A 26085-nucleotide genomic window follows, 5' to 3' on the forward strand; every position below is an offset into this window, starting at 1 on the left:
TGTACAGCACCTTGTACAATAGACACAGTAACAGACAGTCTTGGGCCCAAACAGTTTACAGTCTAATTAGAGACAAGAGAAGGGAAGAGATTCATAATAATTAGATTGTATGACTATCTACAGAACAACCTGAAGGTTCCGGAAGGTACTTTTTTTGTTTATGTTTTTTTTAAATACAAAGATCTGCTGTCCCCACTGATGCATGACCAAACATCTGCAGAGTTGTTGCAGGTATCAGGTGTGGGTCTTGCGGAGGGATCTGGAAGAGAAAGGGTTAATTCAAGGAGGATGTTCCATGTATAAGGGGACAGCATGGAAGAAAGCACAGATAACTGTGGGACAAGCTCACAAAAAGGTAGAGCAAACAGGCTGGCATCAATTGCAGGACCGAAGGCAGGGAGCATGGAACATAGGAATTGCCATACTAGATCAGATCTCAGGTCCAACTAGTTCAGTATCCTGTCTCTGACACTGGCCAGAACCAGAAGCTTTGGAAGATGACATAAGAACTCCACGGTAGGCAGATGTGGGATAATCAGCCCTTTACATTATTAAGTCTCATTCTGATCTCTTACAAGTTGAAAATTTCAATCATCATTAATTATAACTCTGGATAGTCTTGTTATCCATATAAATGACCAATCTCTTTTTTTTTTTTTTGGCTAAATTTTTGGTGGCAATGAATGCATGTGGCAGAGTTCCAGATGTATGTGGGTGTCAAGTAAGAGACAAGACAGGACAAGTAGGAAGGGGCAGAGCAGTCTGAGGCTCTGAAGGGGAGGGAAAGAAGCTTGAACTTGATGTGATGAAACAATGAAGACTTCCAAAGAGAGGAGGCTGCGAGGTCAGAACAACAGGAAAAAGAAAATGATCCAAGCAGCAACATTTTCAAGGGATCAGGACAAGGTGATGTGCATCACAGAGGAGGTGGCTGCAGCAGTCAAGATGAAAGTGGAGTACTCAAGATACATTTTTAGATGTGAGAGCAGAAAGAAAAGGTCAGATTTTGGAAACTGTACCAATCTGTTGCTCCTAGACAGACTCAGGAGTCAGCTGCATGACTTGCCGGATGCGAGTGTGTATGTTGCTTTCATGGGAACTTCTAGTATGACTTTTCAAAGTTAAAAACAAAGGGAAGTCCCAAGACAGCTCAGTGCTAAGCGCCCAAGACTTCCTAAAAGTTTGCTGGTTTCGAATTTTGGCTTTTCTTTACTCCTAATGCAGTAAGATTTTTGCACTAAAATATGAAATGTTCAAGTGGCAAAGAAGTTTCTGATACGCAAATTCTTCCAACAAATGGACACAATAACTACATGTTCAGGACATGTATGGTACAGGCTTAAATATTCCCTTTTCAGCCACTTGTTGCAGTGAGCCCAAGTAAAATAAATCCTTTCTGCAGTAATCCAACCTGTACTAAATTCTGTTTAAACTGAAAATCAGTGTCAGAAGAGGTCATTTATGTAGACATTATTAGAACAGGCACGAACATTTCAGACAACCTAGAAACTGTAAGTCTAATTAATGGCTATGCTCTTTCAAGTTAGTGAAAAGTATGCATGAATACCTAAGATAATAAATACTGTATACTACTTTGGCAGTGTGGGCAAGTTAGTATTGCTGTGAGAATAACACCACCACCACAACAAGACAATCCTGACCTATTAAAATTTGCAGCCCTAAAATGGCATCCACTTTGATTTTTTGGCATCTAGCTACTGGTTTTTGCTTTTAAAAGAATAAATTTAGCAGTGTCCTTATGGAATTGTGCAAGATAAGACTGCTGATGCATATCTTCTAGACACACAGAAACCCTGTCTCCAGCAGTATGGAGATGGAGGTCAATATGAGAATCTGTAGAGACAGAGATAGCTGGAAGCTGAAGTAGCTGGTTATCCAGGATAAAAGTCCTACTCTAGGAAAACCCTTGCGGCCTGTCCACACTAGCATAAAAGGTGCACTTTAAAAACAGGTTAGCTAACACACTTTAAAATCCTAATGTAAATAGGGTAAGCTGTATTTTAAAAATATACTAGCTGTTTGCATTGTAGCCTAAGAAGGAGCCAAGGGCTCACCTTGACCAGCTATTACAAGTTAAAATACAACTAGACCCATCTACACTATGGTTAAAAAAATACCTTTTATCCTAGTATGTGGACAGGTGCTTATATCCCAATGTAGACAGACAACACAGTTGTTTTTCCACATTTTCATTAGATTTTTCTTGCATTTATGGATCTGTGTAGTGTATAAACTCTATTTGTGAAGCTAAGGGGTTTGGTCATAATACAAATGAAAATCCTAGTAACCATTTTTACTGAGTGTACTACAAAAATGAGTATTAGCTGCAATAAAACACTGGCTTGCACAGCATTAGGTCCTCTGCTATGCCGGAGACATTCCACAAAATAGTACTACAATACAGTTTCAATTCTGACCTGTAGCCTTGTCTGTATGTTATCAGCTACTCTCCAAGGCCCATTCAACATTAGAGATGAACATCACATCACAGACAGAACTGGCACTCAATGGTAGTCTCAGCAATGAAGCCAAATACTACATGCAGGTAGAAACTGACCTTTTCATCTCTGCAGGTTCCGATCTGGAAAAAAATAAGAATCCTTTCATGGTGTTCCTTCTTGGACAGAAGACTTGAATTAAAGGCCTGTCAATCCAACGGCTTTTATGCATATTACACTCACTTACTGTGGGAAAGTATAAAATTAAAGAATTAACATTCTCTTAAATTTGGTAAAGGAAATATATATGTATTATAAAGAAAGACCCTGACTAGCAAGCAGAAAGAAGGCCTTGAAAATAATAACTTCTAAGGCCAGAAGGAATAAAGTAGGGAGGATGTCTGCTTTAAAGAATAACTAACGAGATGGGGAAGGTTCTAAAAAGGCCTGTGCCCAACAGGGGTGACTGCAGATGGTTTTAAATTAAATAAAGAGAATCTGTCTTAAAAGGAGCCCACATGGCTCTTTCCCAACCCACACACCAATGTTGAAGCCTATGTGAACTCAGGTGCAATGTGAAAACTGTTGGACAGCAAGAAGGAGGGGGAGAAAGGCCTTGGGAAGACAGGAGGTTGTAAATCTTATCTGAATTAAGACTGGAAATAAGGGTGAACTGTGTCAGATTGTTTTTTAGCTGAAGTCAGTCACTGGCAAGGACATCCTTTGTTATAGGGTATAAAAAGTAAATTCTAAAGGGTTCGTTGCTAATAGCTGCCTGACCATACTGGAGCTGACCAATACGACTCTAAGCACCCCTGGGTTTAGCCCGTTTGACCAAATACTTAGAAGTGTTTTGTTACTGTTTCGATATAGTAAACTCATTATTAGTGAGGCCTTTTAGACATGCTTAGAGCAAGTACATAAATATCATTTGGTCTTTAGGAAATTTATGGTTAATTTAGTGTTTGGTGGTTTCCCATACACCTCTATCTCGATATAACGCTATCCTCAAGAGCCAAAAAAATCTTACCGCGTTATAGGTGAAACCACGTTATATCGAACTTGCTTTGATCCACGGAGTGCGCAGCCCCGCCCCCGCAGAGTGCTGCTTTGCCACGTTATATCCAAATTCATGTTATATCGGGTGGCATTATATTGAGGTAGAGGTGTATCAATATTAATAATTCCAGCACTTACACATCAAACAAAGCTATTCACAAAGGGCATACACAACTTCTTTTTAAGGAGTATGGGAAGTACTATCTCAATCGTTTCTTTGGTCAGGAAACTATTTTCCTCTTGACCATGGCAAATGCCTAAATCCCTAGAAATGTCTGAATCCCTGTTGATACAATCTTCAGGTTTAATTTGCTACTTTGCCTACTACTGTAGCCTGGGAGATCTGCTGCCTGTAACGGAGTATCTGCTTCTCTCCTTATGAAACAAGAATCTTCAGCAGTGATCCAGCTTCCAGCTCTGCTTGCTATTTGGTCTAAGCATGATTCCTTATCATTACCTGGAATTTGTATCGCCATTAGCTGGAAGGGATGCCAGCATACAATGTGCTACCCACTCAAACAAACTTGCTTCCCTCAGGGAAGGCTTCATAGGCACCTGCAGACCAAGTGAACACAGGAGAGCTCTCAAAAGAAGCACATGTAATGACAATGGATCCCTCCTTCCAGTGCCCCCAGAAGGCTACGTAGGACTTGAAGCTATCCCAGAGTCTTTTAACAGAAGCATCTCTCCTTCCACTAACTTTGCCAACCTGAAGCATATTTTGCAGAAATATGAAGGCAATTTGTAACAGGGTGGGAGCTAAAAATGGAAGTGATCAGTTTCCACCTTGGTTTACATCACGTCGGAGGAAGAAGTGGGAAATATCTTTCAGCTTCATTTATTTCAGAAGTCAAAATATAACAAAATGGTACTTGTCAGCTAATCAGACTCTATAAATTGACAGATGGTTCCTGATGAAAATCAGAAGGAACCAAATCATAAAATAAATTCTTATAAATTAAAGTAGCTGAATGTAATTCAGTAACAGTTCAGAATATTCTTACTTTTTATTGACACACTTGTTTCTATTTTGCAGCAGCATCCCACAGGGGACTGGCCCTGCTGCAAAGGCACCAGCTTGGATTCCCTCCCGGGGTGGAGGGGCTCTGGGCAAACTAGTTTAAGAATCTTTAAAATCTTGGCTTTCAATCATATTTTAGCAGTATCAAGAGAATGAGAATTTCTGCTCCAATACTGTTTTGCTGCTTTAAAACAAACATTGAAGCAACTCTTCAACATTCCATTAGTCCGCTAACAAAAGCCGAAGTATGATCTAAAAATAGGAGTATGAATTTGCATTCACAACGAGATCTGTGTTCAAATGCCAGACTGCTTGAGGCAAACCATAGAAATGCATCCAGCATATGTCCAAAATGAACTCCCCAGAAAGACTGTCAGCTTGCCTTCTGACTAGATAAGAGCCACTTCCTGTGGAACGCTCCTGTTAATCACACGCGCATGAGGGTGGTGCTTATGAGAAAGCAAGGAACGCAGTTGGAGATTTACTGCCCAGCTACAATACACAGACACAGTTTGTGTTTACCCAAGCAATTTACTTTCTCAGACTAAGGCTTCATCAGCCAGGGTACACCAGAAGGGATGCACAAGTACGCTCTCCTAGAGTGACAATAAGTACATCACTTTTTCTTTGGAATCTTCTACATCAGGCTCACCATAAGGTACCTTCCCTGCAATATCTAAAATAAACCACAGCATGTTTGGTCACTTCACACTGCATTCCCCACTAGCCCATTTTACAACACATTTCTTCAGATTAACTAATGAACAATTCTGTGGTTCTGAATGAATTATATATATAAACAAAGGTCTCCATTTGTGAGCTACAAATGTAACTAATTTGCACCCAGGAAGACGAGGTAAAAAGTGATCATAGAACAAACTGCAAGAGTCAAGGAAATGCCAGACTGAAATGCACATCACTGAATATAATGTCTCTTCAAGCTCTTAAACCCTACGACCAACAAATACATTTTTCCACCAACTTCCAAAGCAGAAGACCAAAGACAAGAGATGTGTCTTGTCTCTAAACAAAGCATCTACTGAAAGAGGGGTAAAATTGTGATTCTATTAAAAAGAAGGCAATTGGAGCATCTTATTCCACATTTACAAAAAAAAGATACTCGTACTCTTTCCCCATCTTCAGTGTGCAACAGTCAGACATGCATAAATATCTAAGACTATGATTTAGTCCTGGGTATTTTTAATAAACAAAATTTCACAGCTTGTAACCTCTACATGACATACTATAAATAGCGCTGACTAAATCTTTGGGGGGGGGGGGCTGTTGGAGGGAGTACCCTGTAAGGCTGTTACTAGGGGGCGGGGGCCAGCAGTGCCAGCGATGGGGGCTCCTGAGCAGTGGCTGCCCTGGGTGTGCTTCTGGGGAAGGACTGGGGGGTGGGGGAGAAAGGGAACCATGGAGCTGCTGCTCGAGAGGGAGGGTGCCCCGGGGGGCCACTGTTCAGGGGCCACTGTTGAGGGGGAACTGGTGCCAGTTGCTCCAGCTGCCAGAGGCCGCCAAGCAGTGGCTGCTCCGGCTGCCCCCGGGACCGCTGCTCAGGTGGTCCCTCGGGTCAGCTGCTTGAGCAGCTCTGGCATCAGCCACATGAGCCGCTGCAGAAGTCCCAGAAAGTCATGGAATCTGTGACTTCCATGACAGACACAGAGCCTCAGTAATATGTGGAATGCTGCACTTATACTTGTAACAATTTTACACAATCTGTTTTTCTAGATCCCCCGCTCTTGGCTTCATTCATATCACTCCTAACCACTCTGTTTTTTAATCACTGTTTACAAAGAAGGATGTTTACACTTGAAAGCACCACATATAGGAGGCATTTCCCAGCTTAATCATAATGAATGCACTCTGACACCCAAAGTTTATGGTTCCATGAGGGAGGGCTAGGAAGAGGATGAAGACTAGTATTGCACCTACTCCCATTAAAGGAATATTTGGATCTTTTGAATTATGGTTATAAATCAATCTACCTACCTTAGCTACTAAGCCAGCCTTATATTGACACAGTATCAGAGCACTTCATGATCTTTAATATATTTCTCTTCACAATGGCCCTGTGAAGTAAGAAGTGCTATTATCTCCATTTCACAGATGAGGAATTGAGGGACAGAGAGACCAGGTGATTTGCCCAAGGTCAGAAGAAGCCTGTGGCTAGCAGGGAATTGAAATTAGGTTGCCAAGTTGTCACAATGGTTAGAGCACTAACCTACATCTTCCTTTCTTCTAGACCTACCACATACAGATCTCCCACTGAGACTAGTGGAATTCCACCTTTGCAGAGGGCTTAAAGGATCAATCCCATAGTTCAAAACTGGAATACTGAACGTGCTTCCCCCACCGACAGCTTGCACAGTATCCACCTGATTGGCTGCTTCCCCAAGAGTCCTCTTGGATTTTCTCTCCTTACTTACACCCCATACTTCATACTGCTGTCACATCACGAGGAGGAGCCAACATTCACTGCTACTGCTAGGCAGGAAATGAAAAACATTGAGAGGGTGGGGATTGGGCAGGAGCAGTTTCAGTTTTCCTGCTCAAATGAGGGACCTGGAAGAGCCCAGTGAGACAGCAGTGAAGTGCTCCATCTCTTCCTTTCTTATCTGACTACTCTTAGTGGCTGACGGGCATCCTGTATACCCAGATATTTATTATTTATGTCTGACTATGGTATCCAGCAACCAAACCAAGGCACAAACAAGAGACTCAGGTACAAACAATTCAATCCATGTTCTAGAGAGAACTTATGAGAGAGGATAAGGTAAAATAAAACAAAGTCAAGCAGGAAGTCAGACTCAGCCCAACACTTGCCTAGTTACCTGGTTTTAAAAATTCGACTTGCCAAGTTACAGGCTATCGAAGAGTCCTGGTATCTGAATTGCTGAACAGACAAAGGGAGTGCAAATCTTCCAAGCTCTTTTTATTTATTTTTATATATACACCTCTACCCCAATATAACGCCAATTCGGATATAACACGGTAAAGCAGTGCTCCACAGGGTCGGGGCTGCATGCTCCAGCGGATCAAATCAAGTTCGATATAACGCGGTTTCACCTATAACGCGGTAAGAATTTTTGGCTCCTGACAACAGCGTTATATCGAGGTAGAAGTGTGTGTGTGTGTGTGTACATGTGTACACAATACTCTTAATGTAGCTATAAAGAGAATCCTTTGAACTAAATTTTTTTACATTGTATTAAAGACATTTCTGACCTAATAAGATTTGCTGATAGCCCAAACCAGCTATAGTAGTTAGCAGATGGACTTCTGTTTATGGAAGAAGGGAATTGTTGCAACAACTGTACATCATTTTATGCATCTTTAATGTAATACTTCTGAATGGTTCCATTTATAATATTTTTTAAATTTTCTACAAGAGGAGGGATGACCAACAAGGGGGCAACATTTGCAGAAGATAAAATTATTTGGTTAACCAAGACTAGCAAAGACTGTGAGGAACTCCAGAGGGAACTAACAGCTAAATTTACATTGCAGCAAATAGAATCACATATTTTCTAATTAAATGACATTTTTCTATACAGTAAAAAAGGAAAAATATTGTTTCTTCCTTAAAATGTGGCTTTACATGGCATTTATAACAGCAAATAATAGACAGTATCTTAGAAACATTGTGGTTTTTTTTCCCTCAAATTAATCTTCACACTTGGACCCTCTGAAAGAATACAAAATGAATTCTAAAGGGTGCTGTGGTAAGATACCAAATACCTTATTCATTGAACACTATAGAATTCAGATATATAAAAATCTCATCACTTAAGATAGCATCTGAGGGGTAGCCGTGTTAGTCCGGATCTGTAAAAGCAGCAAAGAGTCCTGTGGCACCTTATAGATTAACAGACGTTTTGGAGCATGAGCTTTCGTGGGTGAATACCCACTTCGTCGGATGCGGATGACATGCATCCGACGAAGTGGGTAGTCACTCACGAAACCTCATGCTCCAAAACATCTGTTAGTCTATAAGGTGCCACAGGAGTCTTTGCTGCTATCACTTAGATAGTAACTAAATAGTACACCCTTGATATTTAACCAAACGTTATATTATTAAGGCCTGACTGGTCCGTTCAGAAGCAATATTGACTTGAATGCTGTTGCCAAAATAATCTCCGGTCCATTGCTTCCTAGTACGTCCACTCGGTTTTTGCATCACTTTACTGGCCCCTCATTCTGCTGCATGTGAAATTCAAACTTCTTGTCCTAGTTTTCAAGACCCTACATCATACATCCCTTGCTTCTCTCTCTCTATTCTCCTATCCTCTTTATTCTCCTTCCCTTGGCCCTGTCCACTGCACCAACACAACTAGCCTCAACACCACATTGCTTTCCCTCATGAATGTCACCACGGCGTCTTTCATGTGGCACATTATGCTTGGGCCACTTTTCAAAAGCTAATTGCTCAGCCCTTGCCTGACAAAACACATTCCTGAAAACTCACTCACTGGTGACATCACCGGCAAAACTTGTTTACACTTATAAAAAACCCTGAACAATGGGATCATCAAGACTTACCTTTATAATCAAACTTCTAGAACATCCTGATTCACCCCTTTCTGCCTGCTGTAGGTTATAACTCATCTATCAAGGGAAACACATAGGCCACAATCCCTTAAATGCTTACGGATGCACAGAGCATTATCATGAGTACTCAGACATGTAAAGTAGTAATGTGATAATTCATGATGAATGAGGACTGTTTAGAAACATGCACTTCGCTGTATGTGCCCATATTTGTGGGATCAGGGTCCCAGACTGAAAGCTTGTCAAGGTAGAGATCTATCTTATATCTATTTCCTGTGACTTGCTTGGGATGCTGTGGGCACTGTAAAATAATGAAGATGATGACAAAATAGTGAAGCCGGCCTCATGAGTGTCTAGTCACTCTGACAGTAGAGCAGCTATAGCATAACATGTTATGGAAAAAACACTAGTGAAGAAAAGGATCCTACTTACTAACACATTAATGCGTTGCCTCCACTGCTTTAGTGTTTACTACATCCCAAGAACAGTTAATATAGTATCCAGGAGTACCAGGCAGCAGCTGATTACAAAAGGGGGGCAAGTAGTTTAAAATGTCATTAAATAAATGATTAAAACACAATCTGTGAAGTCAGTCAATTCACTGGAGGCCAAAATGTTGTTAAGAAAAATTACGATGCTCCCCTTGTAAATACTCTTATCTACCTGCAGCAGAGATGAACCAATAGCTAAATATTTTTGTTCAGCACACATACTGAGCCAGATTAAAATGGTCATCATTAAACAGTTAAAAGTAAAAAGCAAAATTGAATAAGCTTTAACAAACCAAGTGAGCTGGCGGTAGGTTGCTCTGCCAACAATTTCATGTGCTCAGCCCTTTCCTAGATGGACTACTTTAGACGGCATGAAAGAAGTCTGCCCTTTAAGAACTGTCCAATCAACATGAATAATAGGTGGATGGTTGCTTCTCTAAACACATCTCCATCCCCTCCCCCGACTTGTTCTGCACAAGAGGATAATATAGGTCAGAAAAGATTAACTGCAGGAGAAAAGGTAAAGTGAATGCTTGGGTGTTAGAGTGAGCAGCCACCAGCCAGAAAGAGTCTAGAGGAAAAATTAAGCATTTCAATGAATTTATAATAGGAAAGAGAATGACTTACATCTTGGAGGCCTGCAAATTAACTCTGATGAGGGCTGGCAAAACAGCGCTGGTCTTCTTTCAGAAATGTAAATATCCAGCATACATTTACAATCCAGTCACAGGCTAAAACTGTAAAAAAAGTCATTGGAAATCTGATTTATCACCTACCCTCTTAATAGAAAATAAAATACCCTCCTGTAGAAGCAGCAAACCCAACTTCATCTCCCAGCCCTAGGAGATGCTGTAAGATGTTTTCATGCCATGAAAGCCCCTTTATGGGCACATTTTGTTGCAAGTTCACAGCTTACACTCCAGTGGGTGCTCACTTGGTAGCCTTTCCCCACCTCACACTCCTTCTGCACTACACTTCCCTTCCTTTCTGTGAGTCTGTCTCCTCTGTATTACTTCCAACTTATCTATTTAACTTAGGTACTTATTCCCATTTTACAGATGGGAAACACAAGCAGAGACAGACACTAAGACCCAGATCCTCAAGACTTCAGTGGAAGTTAGACCCAGAACCTGAAAGGTATTTAGGCTCCTAAGTGACTTACTTACAATCACACAGGAAGCCTATGGCAGGACAAGGTATTTAATCTGGGTCTTGAGTCTCAGGCTAATGCACTAGCCACTGGGTCATTTTTCAGAGCCTTCTCCCCCTTCATACAGGGGGTACAAGAATATTGATTAATCTTTACATGAATCAGCTTCTCAGACCTTGAATACTGTCTGCCATGCCTCTGTCAACTAATCCACAAGGCCAATACTCTTGTTAGAATTCCTTCCAAAGACCCATCTGTGCCACAATGCTTGCATCAAAACTAGCTGATGTAGAGAGGAAAGTGTCCAGAGTAACTGGCATGTTCGGGGGAGAGGATGACTCCAAAACCCATTGTGTCAACATATTACCAAAGTGTAGCCAATGACCATCTTAACCACTTTATATGTAGGCTGCACCTCTTCCATGTTTCCTGCCTGTTTTAGACCATGAGCTCCTTGTGGCAGGGACTATGCCTCCTTTTCTATTTGGAAAACACTTAGTATGGTTTATTACAGAAAGGAATACCACCGCCAATAGAGTGGTACTGTGACTTTTTTAAAAACATTTTATTCGTCTCTTAATAGGAAATGCTTCAAGCCAAATTGAAACCTTAAGTGTCTTTCTTCTAAAGTTTTCCACCCATTGTTGTTTTGCTCCAACTGAATGAAGCTTCTTTGTATAGGATTTTCTGTTATGTTCCTCACCATTGCATCGGAGCACCTCATATACTACTGTCATAGTATAACCCCCAATCTGAACCTTAGCGTCCTAAAGATGGGGTACCAGCATGAATCCCCCTAAGCTTAATTACCAGCTTAGATCTTGTAGTACTGCCACCAACCAGGACTTGCAGTGCCTAGTACGCTCTGGTCACCCCAAAACCTTCTCAGAGGACCCCAAGACCCAGACCCCCTGGATCTTACACAAGGAAAGTAAACCCTTTCCCCTACCGTTGCCTCTCCCGGCTCTCCCTCCCTGGGTTACCCTGGAAGATCACTGTGATTCAAACTCCTTGAATCTTAAAACAAAGGGAAATGCACCTTCCCCCCTTCTCTTTTCCGCTCCCCAAGAGGTAATACAGATTCAAGCTCCGTGAATCTAAAACAGAGGAATTCCACCTTTCCCCCTCCCTTCTCTCTCCCTGTCTCTCACCAATTCCCTGGTGAGTACAGACTCAATTCCCTTGAGCCTCAACAAGGGGGGGAAAATCAATCAGGTCTTAAAAAAGAAAAGTTTCCAATAAAAGAAAGAAAAAAGTAAAAGTTGTCTCTGTAATTAAGATGGTAAAAGGTTACAGGGTCTTTCAGCTTATAGACACTAGAGAGAAGCCTTCCCCCCAGCACAAATACTAATTAAACTCCTTCCAGCAAAACACACATTTGCAAATAAAGAAAAACAACAAGACTAAACCGCCTTTTTACTGGTACTTACTATTTGAACAGAACCTTAGAGAGCCTGTAGGTACGTCTGGTTACTCTCAGAACCCAGAGAGAACAACACAACACAAAGACTTCCCTCCACTGAGATTTGAAAGTATCTTGTCTTCTGATTGGTCCTCTGGTCAGGTGGTCCAGGTTCACTGCTTGTAACTATTTACAGGTAAAAGAGACATTAACCCTTAACTATCTGTTTATGACAACTACATTCATGGATGTGTCCTCAACACTTGCCCTTCTTCTCCTTGGAAGGTAGGGAAGAATTATCACCATCATCTTACAGACAGAAAAAACCAGACGCACCAATACATGAAGTGATTTGCCCCAAGTGACATGGCAAGTGTCTTGCAGAGATAGAAACTGAACCAAGATCTCCCAATTCACAGTCCAGTGCCTTAACCATAAGGCCATCCTTGCCCTGTTTTCCTTAAATTTTATATGTTGTTAGATATCTATAATAAACATCTTAAAGATGAGAATAGCACAGTGCTCCCATCTGATCCAGAGATGATAGGGCAGCATGGATAGCACTCTCAGTGTGCCAACAACTTCAATAAAGGGGAAAGTAATGTACACTATGCTGCTGGTGGTCTGTTCAGTTTTAGCCTTAACAAATAAAATAAGCTAACCCTCGCCTCACCAATCTGGGCCAGAGCATGAATCCAGGGCAGATTTAAGATTCAAATCTTAATTGCAGTTGCAAAAAAATATTCCAGCAACATCCACAGCAAAATTTCACAGCACAGTTAGCTGTATGTGACCAGTAAACAAAGCAAAGTAAATAAGACTGTATGCTTACATTCAGCTTTGTGAAGCTTCAGTTAACTGGTAAGGATGCAAACCTAGTCAAATATAGTAAACTTACATATTACATTACAAGAAAGTAAATGCCACATCTGTTATTTTACAGTTATCTATCATTTTATATAGCACTTTACACGTGGTAGCATTTTATATTTGCAATCCAGGTGTTCTGGACACAGACAAAATTGCAGGATGGCATTTAGTTTATCACTTATGCTGATTCCTATAAAAAGTCATCAGCTTTGATATCAGAGGAACAGTGATGACTGACAACCATCATGTCTTCAGAAAGAAAAACAAACAACAACAAGATAATGGAGGAGTTTCAGAGAGCCCCAAAGAAAACTGCCATCTGTAATATTTCAAGAGAGTTTTATTTTTCAACCTTCAGTAAGAAACTGGGACTAGCTGTAATTCCAAGCAGGACTGCACTGGTCTCATTCCTCCTTTAATACATGATCCTCAACACTTAAACCCGTGACATAAAAACTGCCAGTGGTTCAGCTAAATGTTAAGTACATGTCTACCCCAATATAACACTGTCCTCCGGAGCCAAAAAATCTTACTGTGTTATATCAAACTTGCTTTGATCCACTGGAGTGCACAGCCCCGCCCCTCCTGGAGCGCTGCTTTCCGATGTTATATCCAAGTTCATGTTATATCAGGTCGCGTTATATTGGGGTAGAGGTGTAGGTGGAAGCTGCAGTGCAGACGAGGCTCTTGTAGCCTGAACTCCTCTTTGCCATTTCAGAAGGTGCAACTACAGCGGTTGTAAAAATGTGGCTAGCCACTACTGCCTTGTCTGCATGACAACAACTTTTTGACTGAAAATGTATTTGGACCAGGAGAAAGTTTTACTGTAATGACCCCCTGTGTAGCACAAACACAGTGCTGGAGTTTACCTCTGAACCGAGGCCTCCTGCATGACAGCAGCTTGCCATATTTATTCAACCAACCCAATGCAATTTAAAATAAATCTTTTTAGCCAATTTAGCAGCTGGGTTTAAGGTTTTTTCTTTGGACTTGAAATATAAATAAATATATGATAGGAAAAGTCTGACCTTTAAGCCTTCTCTTCTTCCACAAGTTACTAAGAGCATGATGTTGCCTTGGGGGGGGAAACAAAATATCATAGGCAAGGTTTGAGTTAGACTTATACCAATTTCTTTTTAATGAGCTCTACCAGTTGGGATAGCATGGGCATGATCGGATTTGTGGATATGTCAAGCTTCTCTTCAGCTATGTATGTAGTAATTGGCTCCATGTCTGCAGTTTATTGTTAGCTGAAGTTAGTGTCTGCATCACAGAAGAATTCCCAACACACAAGGCAGCAAAATAAAATGATCACTGTGCGACTTACGAGAAAAACAAAACAACAAAAAGTGAGATATTGCTGGAATAACTGTAACCAAAAGTAAACTGATTTTTAAAAAAACCTATTAAGCCCCAGTCCTGCAGATGTGAATAACCTTATACATGTGAGTAGTCAGTCCCATTGATGTGAATGGTCCTACTCATGTGCTAAGCCAGGGGTGACCAACCTGACCCTGAGAAGAGCCATAAATTTACCAACATACATTGTCAAAAAGCCACAGTAATACATCAGCAGCCCCCACATCAGCTCCCCACCCCTCCCTCCCAGTGCCTTCCACTCACCGGCAGCTCTGCCAATCAGTGCCTCCCCCTCCCTCCCCACACCTTCTGATCAGCTGTTTTGTGGCAGGCAGGAGGCGCTAGGGGGGCATGGGAGGAGCGAGGGCATGGCAGGCTCAGGGGAGGGGGTGGGAAGGGGTGAAGTGGGGGCAGGGCCTGTGGCAGAGCAGTGAGCACCCCCCGACACATTGGAAAGTTGTCGCCAGTAGCTCGAGCCCCGGAGTCAGTGCCTATACAAGGAGCCGCATATGAACTTCTGAAGAGCCGAATGTGGCTCCAGAACTGCAGGTTGGCTACCCCTGTGCTAAGCATTTACAGGTTCAGGACCATAGTCTGATGTAGCATTGCTACTCAAAGCGGTGAACAGCATAGGCTTAACCTCTAACTTGCAAAGGAAGGTTTTGAAGACATCTAGACAACTACTAGGAACTATGATGCATCAGCCTATAAAAGTTTCCATTCCATCAACACAGACAAGAGTGTTTTTCTGAGTCAACCGCATAATGTTATTTTGTACATGATATTGCACCCATTTCTCAAAATGCTGAATATACAAAGTTTACAAAAAATAAAAATTAAGTTCAGGGCCTTCTAAAAAATTAGGACCTCCAATTCTGCCTCAAATTTTGCCAAAACAAGTAGTTGCATTTTATAGTTTAGTTATCTACCTAGTTATGTCTGAAAATCAGATAGCCGGTTGATGAAGTCTGGAAAATTCTCCTTCAAGAGCACGAAGGCAAAACTGGAAGCTATTTCTGAAAAATCAGGGTCAACATAGGTAGATTCTTTTTATATGTTATTCCAAAGAGCAGAAGGATCATTGATCAATAATTCCCCAGGTTATGTATGGTCTCTTCTTCCATCCTACCATCACTTAGCAATGAGAGCTCGATGGCTCCAACTCAACAAAAGCACTTAAGCATCCCTATTCATCAGAGCATAGGCAAAGTCAACAGGACTTAAACATGCGGCTAAAACTAAACAAACTTGAATGCTTTTCTGAATCATGGCAGACTGTAGAACAGAAGCCTAAGACTAATTCTAAAGCAGAGTTAAAAAAATATAAGCTGGTAACTTAAGGGAATGTAAATGTAGGTAGGTAACCAGGCACCTCTACTTTCATTATAGGTCAATACTTTGCTGTGCTACACAAAATCATACCAGTGAAGAATTGAATTAGGTTGGCAGAAGAAGAGACAACTACAATTCCAAGTATCTTTTTTTTGTCAAATGTCTCATCTTTGAGCAGATGATGTAAGCAGTATTATAACGGGTAGTGGGCTCAAAGAACAATAACATTGGCATTGTTCGTGCGGCTATATTTTTACTAGCTTTTTCAGAAGGTTAATCAAAACACAAATGCCCACCTACTGACAGAAATAATTATTTTGGGATGAGTCATTATTGCAAAATTCTGTAAAGAGCATTGACAAAAATCAGTCAAACCAAACTTAACTCTTCCTTATCCAGTTACATTTAGTCTACTCCATCATATCTCCACTATAGAAAGAACTTCAATGGGAAAAATCTCACATGGATTAAGGTTTATTGATCACCAAGGCAACAATTCTGAGACTGTAAATCAGAGATCTCTCTCCAAGCGAAAAGGAAGAGACAGTATTTACAGAAGCAACCTCATCCTCTAATGAGAAAGCTTCAGTGCAAAAAAGGAAAGCATGACAATATAGGGAATTATACAGATTATACATAACTGTTCATCCTTTTTGTTGTAGCATTTGCTTATACAACTCTCTTAGTGTTCCCCCTCTCTCTCTCATTTGGATGAATCAGGAAACACTAATACACTCTAAAAATCAATTACTACTGTTAAGATCACTGGTGCTATTTCATATCGTAATGATATGTAAAACCATCTTAGCTTTGCCTTCAACCACTTCTCCTGGTAGCGTGTGTATTTTTACAAATAAAATGCAACACCACAGATGTCGCTGAGGCACTTTTTTCCCCTCTACTGGGACATTAGAAGTGAGTGAACAGTTTCCCAGAAAGGTTCAAAATGAATGAGTGATTCACTGATCACAGGAAAGAAAAGTCCCAATAAAGGGTAAACACAAAAGCCAGGTTCACTTCAGGTCAAACCTTAAGCCTAACAGAAACCATTTTTACAGAAAAAAGCGTAAGTCCCCACAGCCTTCCTGAGGGACCAATCTTGCTAGAAGTAGTTTACTGAGAAATTTCCACTGTTAGCTCAGCAGCTCAGACAATTTACAGAACAAATTTATAGAATCATACAAATGTTGGGCTGGAAGGGAACTCAAGTAGTCATCGGCCCCCTTCCCTGAGGCAGAACCAAATAAACCTACATCAACCCTGACAGGTGTTTGTCCAACCTGTTCTTAAAAACGCCAAGCAAGGGGGATTCCACAACCTTCTGTGGAGCCCTATTCCAGATCTTAACTACCCTTTTAGTTAGAATGTTTTCCTAATCTCTACCTCACTTGTGGCAGATTGAGCCCATTACTTCTTGTCCTACCATAAGTGGACATGGAGAACAAATCCCATCTGCTTTGTAAGAGCACTTAACATGTTTAAAAGACTTACCAGATTCCACTCAGTCTTCTTTTTTCAAGACTTATCATGCCCAGTTTTTAAACTTTTCCTCATTGATCAGGTTTTCTAAATTTTCTTTTATAATTTTTGTTGTTCTCCGGACTCTCTCCAAGTTGTTCACATCTTTCCTAAAGTGTGGCACAGAACTGAACACAGTACTCCAGCTGAGGCCTCACCAATGCTGAGTAGAATGGGAAAATTATCTCTTGTACTTATGACATTCCTTTTAATACACCCCAGAATACTAACCATTTTTGCAACCACATCACACTGTTGACTCATTCCATTTGCAATCCACTATACGCTCCAGATACTTTTCAGTAGTACTAACACCTTGCTAATTTCCCTACCGTGTAGCTGTGCATTTGATTTTTCCTTCATAAGCGAAGTACTTTGTACTTGTCTTTATTGAATTTCATCTTGTTGAATTAAGATCAATTCTCCATTTTGAGTTCTAATCATGCTTCCAAAGTGCTTGCAACCCTACCAGCTTGCTGTCATCTGCAAATTTTATAAGCGCACTCTATACGCCATAATCCAAATCATTAATTAAAATATTTACTTGTACCAGATTGAAGACTGACCCCTGAAAATCATACTAGATATGCCCTTCCAATTTGAAAGCAAACCTTGATAAATACTCTGAGTATGGTCTTTCAACCAGGTGTGCCTCTATTTTATAAATTCATCTAGACTGCATTTCCCACGTTTACTAATGAGAATGTCATGTGGGATTGTGTCAAAAGCCTTACTAAAATAAAGATGCATCATTTCTAGTGTTTTCCTCCACTAGGCTAGTAACCCCATCAAAAAAGGAGATTAGGTTGCTGCGATATGATTTGTTCTTGACAAATCCATCCTGGCTATTCCTTATGACCCTATTATGCTCTAGGTGCTTACAAATTGATTGCTTAATAATTGATTCTAGTCTACTTCCAGGTATCGAGATTAGTCTGACTGGTCTATAATTCTCCAGGTCCTCTCTGTTCCCCTGTGTAAAGATGGGTACTATGTTCTTCCTTCTCCATTACTCTGGGACCTCACTCATTCTCCGTGAGTTCTCAGAGATAATTGCTAAAGGTTTTGAGATTCCTTCAGCTAATTCCTTAAATACCCTGGGATTAAATTTCAACAGGTCCTACTAACTGGAATACATCTAACTTTTATAAATTTTCTTTAACCCTGTCTTGCCCTATTTTGGCTTGTGTTCCTTTCCCCTTGTTGTTAATGTTAATTGTGTTGAGTATCTGGTCACCGTTAACCCTTTTTTCAAGTGAAGATTGAAGAAAAATAGGCATTAAATACCCCAGCCTTCTTGAGTCATCAGTTATTAGCTCTTTCCCTGCCAAGTAGAGGACCTATGCTTTCCTTTGTCTTTGTTTTGCTCCTAATGTATTTATAGAACCTCTTCTTATTCCCTTTTATGTCCCTTGCTAGGTATAACTCATTATGCGTCTTAGCCAGTCTTATTTTATCCCTACAGGCTTGTGCTTTTGTATTCCTTGTTAGCATTTGGTCCATTTGCCAGTTTCTGCAGGATTCTTTTGATTTTTAGGTCATTAAAGAGCACCTGATAAGAGGCCAATATGGCTCTACTATTCTTCCTTCACATCAGGGTAGTCTGCAATTGTGCTTTTTAACACTATCTCCTTGAGAAAGTGCCAGCTCTGCTGAATTCTTTTTTCCTCCCAAGATTCTCTTCTCAGAAACCTTACCTACCATTTCTCAAAGTCTGTTAAAATCTGCTTTTTTAAAATCCATGGTCCTTATTCTTCTGTTCTCACTCCTTCCTGTAGCTGAAGGACTTGGGTCACTTTTCCCTCAGGGGAAGCTAACAGTTTGCTTCAGATACAAGAAGCCCTGCAAAGATAATCTTCATTTCACCCTCTTCAATCTGCTTCCAATATGCCAAGAATGTAGAAAACATGAACTCTTTGGATAAACAGGCAAACTTGAACATGCGTTTCAAGTTTCAAGCACCTCCAGTTCTAGGTACTGGATTGCCTTCTTCAGAGAAAATATTGATAGCGTTAGCTCTAATATTGACAACTATCCACTAAGTAGGCAGGTGTAGGAACAAAAGGCTTTTAAAATAGTATCTCAAGGGGCTGTCTGGTCTCCTTAGAGCAGTGGTTCTCAACCTATTTACCACTGTGGGCCGCATATGTAGCTCTCAATGTGTTACGTGGGCGGCCTCCACACAATATATACGCTACGATGTCACATGGGCCAGAACTGTGCGAATGGGCTGCAAGCAGCCCCTGGGATTCAGAACCACTGCCCTAGAACATGTGAGTGAGAATCTTCACCTTCTATCAGGATCCCATGCATTTTCTTACCTCCAGATTTTTACACTAGGTAATCTAAATCTTCTACCTGGCATCGCAACAATAGATCCTGTGGACCTACCAGAAGACTTGGCAGGTGGAACAGTGGTGTTGGAGAAACTGAGTGGAGAGGGAGGAGTGACAATTGGGACAAGGCAGAAAGGTGCAGTATTCTGAATGGTTCTCCAAATGGATCTTGCACTGTTACTGCTGTGTAAACAAATTAGTGTAGCACAGTGAGCAACAATGTTGAGGGAGGATCTTAACTGAATAAATTATCAAACATATTTGTTTGAGAAGGGCAATGCTGTTTGAGTGAAGTGATACGAACAGTTAAAACAAATCACTAGCATTGAGAATGGAGACAGATATTCTCAAAAGCACCAAGTTTTTATTTACAGAAGATAGACAGAAAAAAAATTTAAGTCCTGCAGATGGCCTGTTTTGGTGTGGCTTTGAGAAAAGCCTCTTCATTTTGACTCTGGGCCAGTTATATTTCATTTCAGCAGCTCCATGGACCAAAAGAGCATTACAAATAATTAACAAAAACTGGTTTTAGGATTAAGCCTAGCCACTTGAAGGAATCAATAAAGGCTGCGTGTATCTTTTTCTTTATTCTAATTTTTGGTTGATCATTATGATGATCCTAGTCTGACCTTCTGTATAATACAGGCCAAAGAACTTCACCCAAAACTTTCTGCATCAAGCCCGTAACTTTTGTTTGAGCTACTGGACATCTTTGAGAAAGGTATCCAACCTTGATTTAAAGATTCCAAGTGACAAAGACTCCACGTGAGCCTTATGTAAGTTGTTTCAATGGTTAACTCCCCTCACTGTTAAAAATGTACATCTTATTATGTCATCTTTCTGTGTCATGTAATATGTAACCTGGGGTCTGATCCTGCAACCCTTACTTACAAGGTAATCAACTTCAATAGGCCTATTCGACCCTCAGAAGGCAAGCTTTTTGGGGCAAAGACCACATCTCTATTCTCTCTATCCAATATTACAAACACTTTAGCAGTCAACAACAATGAATAAATTAAGACCCATCCTGTGACTCCTTGCACCTGGACAGACTGTTGTGTCTGCCTGGAGCCCCAAGGACTTCAGTGTGCAGCAGGCTGGACACATACAAGAAAATGAAGGATCAAGGCTCAATTAAACAGCAGAGATGCTCTACTTCTAGCAGTGAGTTTGAAACAAATTCTCTGTTCCATATGTGACCAAAAAAAAAAATCCCTCATTGCCTCCTCTTTACTTAGCTTTCAGTACCTAGAAAAACAGACCCCCTGGAAACTAAAAGGTGCTCCTTCAAGATCTCAAAAGACATGCTCTGTGAAATACTGCATTTTAGACAGAAAGTGCAAAGCACCAATGAAGCAAACTGATGATTCCATGAAGTGCTGTGGTAAAATAGTAAATTCTACAGCATATTTACAGTCAGATTGCTAAGTACAAGAAACCAAAAGTTTAAAACCTCCTGCAAAATTCTAAAATTAAACTATTCTCAGTGTAACAAAAGTTAACCATCTGTCAGGACCGCCCTGGGGGACGGGGGGGCAAGTGGGGCAATTTGTCTCAGGCCCCGGGCCACACAGGGGTCCCGCAAGCCCTGCCTGGTGGCGGTCCAGGTCTTTGGCAGCATTTCGGCAGTGGAGGACCCTTCAGTGCTGCCGAAGATGCAGAGCAAGTGAAGGGCCCCCTGCTGCCCCCAAAGACCCGGACCGCTGCCAGGTAAGTACAAGTGCCGCAGCTCCCCCATTTTGCACCAGACCCCTGAATCCTCTGGGCGGCCCTGCCATCTGTTCAAACATTCAGATTATATTTAACTTGAGCCTTCTTCCTAGTCTCATCTCCAGGCCCAAATACACTCCACAATAATGTGAAAAATATTACTTAAGCCACATCATTGTTACACTACAGTTCTCTCAGATACTTTTGGCTCACCATTCACTTCCTTATCCTGTTTCTACCAAGAACAAGCCTCTCACAGATACTCCTCTATTGAAAAAAGCCTCCAGAGAGTGGTCAGTGTAATACATGACTACCCTCATAATCCAAAGATCTCAGGGAACAACTAAAGCCTTCAGGTAACCAGGGCTTCAGATTAATATAGGGCACTAATGATCAGGCTTTGACATTTGCATGAGGGCTTCATGGTACAACCTTCACATGCTTTCAGTGGTTATTACATAAATTTCCTAGGGATTTTAAAAAAATAAATAAATCTGGAGCTATCTGGCTACAGAAATGATGGTCTGTGATTAAGGCATCGTACCGGGATATAGGAGATATGGATTTAATTTCCATCTCTGTTAGACTTGCTGTGCAATCTTTGGCTAGCCACACACTCTCTCTCCCCTATTCCTCATCAGTTAAATCAGGCTAAAAATACTCTCCTTCTCCTACCCATTGTCTGACTTGTCTATTTAGATGGTAAGCTCTCACTATGTGTACGGTCAGTGCCTAACACAACAGGCTTCCCCTACCCCATCTCATGCTACAACAATAATGTATTAAGACACCAGAATGCCACATCCCACCTCAGGAAGTCCATATGAGAGCAACTTCTCCAAGGAAGCTTAGAAGTGGAATAACAAATGAGGCAATGCTTTGAACCATCGTGGAAGTTTTCGATAACCAGTTAAGATTAGGTAGGTACACATAGTACAGCCTGCCTTTGGAATGTTGCCAATAATTATAGCAACTTCCCTGCATATGTGCAAAGTCTATTTTTGTAAGGCTCACAACTAGGTCAAGCCAAAGGCAGATTTTCCTAGAGCACTCACATGCCCTTCTCCTTGAAGAAAGATAGTCCAATGGTTAGAGTGCTAATTCAGGACATGGGACACTCAGATTCAATTCCCTAGTCTGTCACACACTTCCTATGTGACCTCTTGTAAATCACCTAGGATATGTCTACAGAAGCTGGGAGGCACAATTCTCAGCTTAGGCAGATGTCCATGCACTAGCTGTGTTTGCGTTAGTGTGCTAACAATAGCAGTATGGCTGCAGGGGCCTGGGCAGCGGCTTAGGCTAGCTGCCCTAGTATAACCTCATCCAAGATCCTACAAATATATACAGGGATCTCACCTGAGCTGCCAATGCCACACTGCTATTTTTAGAGCACTAGCTCAAGTGGAACTAGTGTGTGAACATCTGCCAAAGCTGGGAGTTACATCTCCCAACTGCAGCAGGGATGTACCTTTAGCTTTTCAGTGTCTCAGTTCCCCATCTGTAAAATGGGGATAACTGCACTCCCTGTCTCATAGGAGTGTTGTGATAACTGCATTAACAATTGTGAGGCACTCAGATACTCTAGTGATATATACATAAAAACCCAAGATAGACGTGACTACTTCCATGATGAATTTCAGCACTTTACATGCGAAGTATTTCAAACTGTAGAGCTCTAATACAATTTCCTACCCTCCCCAAATAAGAGTATTTTGTCCCTTCCCCCATTCTCCTCAATCAAAAATGCCTAAAGCAAACAAATACTATAACAAGTAAGCACACTCCCAAAACACCCCTTTCAGCAAGAGCCTGAAAAAGTCAGCAAAAGAGGTGAAAGCTGTGACCGGCTGACAAAAGGGTTGTTAGAATGAAAAGATTTCTGCAACCTTAAATGCAAAGGTCACTGCTATTCCCACTAGAATACCTGACACAAGGCAACTCTCAGTGCATTGTCAATTCTGATGGGACATGTTACAAATCTTTTCAAAGAGCACCACTCAGCACAGTTGATGCCACTACTTGGTGGGAATATGTAAATAGAATAGGCCCCCCACAGCTTGATACTAAGAAATCCCCTGGATTGCCTGAAAGGATTACCTATTTGGCTGACTGTCTTGAAATGCCCTTTTAATTAATTGGCTGAGGCATTTCCCAAGGACTGGCTGTGCCCCTGGGAAAGGTCTTTGGCACTAGAGAGGAAGAGAAATACACATCTGACCTCCCAGGAGGTCTGGGAGGATGGCTCCAGGTGGGATAAGAGGCAGGTTAGATGTTGCATTGTGGACTCTGTGTTCCCAGGCTGCAGGATGGAAGTGAAATTATGACATTCAAGGGGAAAGACATGAAGCAGTTTTTGACAAACTTCAGGATCATCTTCTATGGGGCAGAGTAGTAGAAAACCCTTAGCCCACTGCACTGACGCATGCTATTAATATATTGGGTAGTAGGGATGGAAGAAGAAAAGAAGCTATTATGTTCCAGGTTAGAAATCCACTTCAGTACAGGCATGAATATTTGGTATTGGTATCATTTCAAGAAAGTGGGATTATGATCAGTGAACTAATTTAGAAACGTTGCTGTTCACTCCTGTCTCACTAAAAACACTGTCTTAAAAGCTATATAGAGATCGGTAGTTTGACCTTTAGAAGGAATGTAAAAAGCACTGCAACAGAATCAGAGTATTTTCCATTTTGTAAAAAGCTAAGAGGTCCCTGTATAATTTGAAAAATAATAGCCTATGGAAATTATTTTATTGCAAAACAGTTTAGATAGTTGCCATTAGTTTAAAGGCTCATTTCTGTTTAATGACTGCAGTTTCTCATTCTCCCAATACCATGTATCATAACTGTCATCACTAAGCCTGATTTTATGGAAGCCTCCAGCAACATCGTTATACTCAAGGGCCTGCTAGCATTTTCGTCATTAACCCACGTCTCTCAGATTTCAGCTCGTCTTTAGGATAAATCTTAGGTTTTATTCAGATATTAAATTATTGCACCTATCTTCCGCATATGCAAAGCATGCAGCATAATCCCTGTACTGCACCTGCTCATTCAAGAGCCTGTCCATATTAAGCCAGGCCTTTAACAGGGGCTGGGAACATGTACACTACAGTTCACGTTTTAATCATGACGGGGACAAGTGTTGTGTCTTGTTGCAACAAAGTGGGAACTCTGCATAGGGTCCTTATTCTAGCCCTCTTGCCCTTATATAAATCCATGAAACACCCACATCTTGAATACTGGCTACAGATGTGGTCTCATCTCAAAAAAGATATACTGATGTTAGAAAAGGTTCAGAGAAGGGCAACTAAAATGATTAGGGGTTTGGAATGGGTCCCATATCAGGAGAGATTAAAAAGGCTAGGACGTTTCAGCTTGGAAAAGAGGAGTCTAAAGGGGGATATGATAGAGGTATACAAAATCATGAGTAGTGTGGAGAAAGCAAATAAGGAAAATTTAATTACTTGTTCCCATAATATAAGAACTAGGAGTCACCAAATTAAATTAATGGGCAGCAGGTTTAAAACAAATAAAAGGAAGTCAACCTGTGAAACTCCTTGTTGAGGAGGTTGTGAAGGCTAAGACTATAACAGGGTTTAAAAGAGAACTAGATAAATTCATGGAGGTTAAGTCCATTAATGGCTATTAGCCAGGATGAATAAGGAATAGCGCTGTTCTTAACTCTCCAGAGCGACTATTTCATCCTATATAATGCAAGGCATAAGAAAGGGGACTGGGATATCCACAATTAGAGGATTTTGTTTTTCCTTTGTAAGGTGGCCCATAAGTAGGAGGGGGCAGACTAGTTTTAAATATTCCACAAAACAAAATAATTTTCAAGAACCAATTAAGGCCTTATTTATACTAGAAAGTTGCACCACTTTAACAGAGGTGAAAGTAAGACGGTCCAGTCCGGAGTTCCGGTAAGAGCCAGTATACAGCTGACCATACCAGCAGGGTCGTTGATGCAGGGGGCAAAAGGAGCAGCTGCCCACAGGGCCCGGCAACGTAAAAGAGCCTGGGGCTCCCGGCAGCAGCTGGAGCCCCTGACCCTTTAAATCGCTGCCATAGTCCTGGAGCTCCTGGCCGCTGCTACCCTGGTGCTCCGGCAGTGATTTAAAGCATCCGGGGCTCCCGGTCACTGCTGCCACTATCGTGCCAGCGGCCAGAGCCCCAGGCCCTTTAAATCGCCGCTGGAACCCCGGGTGGCGCAAGCCAGGCAGCGCTGAAGGGCTGGCTGGGGGAGTCTGTCCCCAATCCCGCCCCTTCTGTCCAAGGCCACGCCCCTTCTGGAGGCCCAGAGCCGCCCCCCCCCTTGCCCAGGACCCTGGCCACCCTGTGCACTAGTAAATCATTAAGTTACTTTCACCCCTGAACTTTAATTATACTGGTATAGCTGAAACACTACAACTCTGCCGCAGCGTGCAGTTATACAGGTATAAAGGTACTTATACCAGTATAGCTATTCCTTTACAGAAAGGGAAATAACTGTACTGGTGTAAAGCACCTTTATACCAGTATAACTAAACAACACTAGGGCTTGTACAGATTGATTATTTTATTGAAATAGTTCTATCAATCATACCCATAGCCCCAATAGTTCTGGTGGTACAACTTTCAAATACAGACCAGGCCTTAAGCTGTTAAGTGACAAGAACATATTTACCTATCACATCATTTACAAAACTCAAGTAATTATGAGCAAGAAAGGAAAGGACTAGAAAGGACTAAGTTTTTCATTGGAACATAAACTGCACAATTTCTTATCCAGTGTAAAGAAATGGGTGTTTTGTCAAAGCACAGCAAACTTGAATGACCACGG

General features: G+C 41.3%; 1 protein-coding gene across 3 annotated transcripts in view; it reads right to left on the reverse strand.

Annotated features, from left to right (window-relative positions):
- Nucleotides 1-26085, reverse strand: part of HPCAL1 (hippocalcin like 1) — a 113575-nt gene that overhangs the window by 57368 nt on the left and 30122 nt on the right. The window contains exon 3 of one of the 3 annotated variants that reach the window (XM_030555436.1): nt 10209-10318. The exons of the other annotated variants lie outside the window; for them this stretch is intronic. The gene's annotated coding sequence lies outside the window, so the exon portion shown is untranslated. The remainder of the gene's footprint in view (nt 1-10208; nt 10319-26085) is intronic. 3 annotated transcript variants of the gene reach the window in all.

Source organism: Gopherus evgoodei, chromosome 3 (assembly GCF_007399415.2).
Source record: "Gopherus evgoodei ecotype Sinaloan lineage chromosome 3, rGopEvg1_v1.p, whole genome shotgun sequence".
Lineage (NCBI taxonomy): Eukaryota > Metazoa > Chordata > Testudines > Testudinidae > Gopherus > Gopherus evgoodei.